The sequence below is a fragment of the Echinops telfairi genome, unplaced genomic scaffold, assembly GCF_000313985.2.
Source record: "Echinops telfairi isolate 266 unplaced genomic scaffold, ASM31398v2 ScPeMD7_7436;HRSCAF=8474, whole genome shotgun sequence".
NCBI lineage: Eukaryota > Metazoa > Chordata > Mammalia > Afrosoricida > Tenrecidae > Echinops > Echinops telfairi.
The window spans coordinates 5,690,654-5,691,880 of NW_022111336.1; the positions used below are offsets into that span (position 1 = coordinate 5,690,654).

Sequence of the window (1,227 nt, forward strand, 5' to 3'; positions counted from 1 at the left end):
CCAAACCCCCAACACACACAACAATACACCTGCTCATTCTTTGAGGGCTGTATTAGGAGAATTTCATTGAGAAATCTTACCCGTCAACATGACAGCTCTGATGTCACCCCTTCTGACTTCTTTTTGCTGCCCAACCTCAAATGATAGTCGAAAGGCACACTATTGGAGCCCTGGTGACCTAGTGGTGATGTGTTGGGCTTCTATCTGCAAGGTCAGCAGTTTAAAACCACCATCTGCTCCTCAGGAGAAAAATGGGGCTTTCTAAATGGAGTTACAGTCTCACACACTCATAGGGGTGGCTCTACCCTGTCCTCTAGGGTGGCTCTGAATAGGAACTGCTGGATGGCAGTGAATGTAAGGATGTGAAAACTGCAGTTCTGATGTGGAGTTAATAGAAGAGCACAGCAGAAGTCTTCAGGGAAGGGTTAAAGAGAAACAGCTTTAGAAGTGGAGGATATGTTGAGAAATAATAGTTTCACATTTTAATTTTTTTAAATAAAGGTTTCTCTTGTTTTGGAGCAATCATTTTTGACTTATCATATATTTAAAAAATTTGAAATATGGTGTGTTTAATTTCCAACATACCACTCCCCGTGTCATCAAAGTATAATGAATCTGAATTCAAGTAACTTGAAAATGCTATCATAAGGGTGATGGTTTGCAAAGCCCATTTAGTAATATGGGATAGGTATGGCTTGACAAAAATGATACCCTATACATTGAAGTAAATGACAACATCCATTTCCTTGACACAGTTAATCAAGGAAATCTAGAAAATGATTGAAATTCACATTTCTACATCTTCAAAGCTTTGCCCATCCCCAACTCGAAAGTAAGACCATATAGACTATATTCCATTAGAAGTCAATTATCCATGTTACACAGTTAATCTAAATATTGCAACACATTAGAATATATCAAATGCTTAAATTTTCCTGGAAGAGAAGTATCGGGCCAGAATAAATGAGTAGGTAACTTTGAAAAATTAACAATGCTTACAATTATTTGAATGCTTCAAGTTAATTATTATAATCTTAAACTATGTGATTTAATTTTATATTAGGTATGATAATTAACTAAAATAGCCAGCCTCAACACCGTTTACATTCCCAAACTAGGACTTTGGTAAGGTGAGTTAGAAAACATCTTATTGATAGGGAAAAAGCTACAATATACAAACATTCTTGGGGTGAGGACCAGGTAGTATGGAAGGGACCACATCAAATG

At 36.7% G+C, this 1,227-nt stretch overlaps 1 protein-coding gene across 4 annotated transcripts in view; it reads right to left on the bottom strand.

The window, feature by feature from the left end:
* Nucleotides 1–1,227, bottom strand: part of DMD (dystrophin) — a 2,430,848-nt gene that overhangs the window by 2,321,436 nt on the left and 108,185 nt on the right. The window lies entirely within an intron of this gene.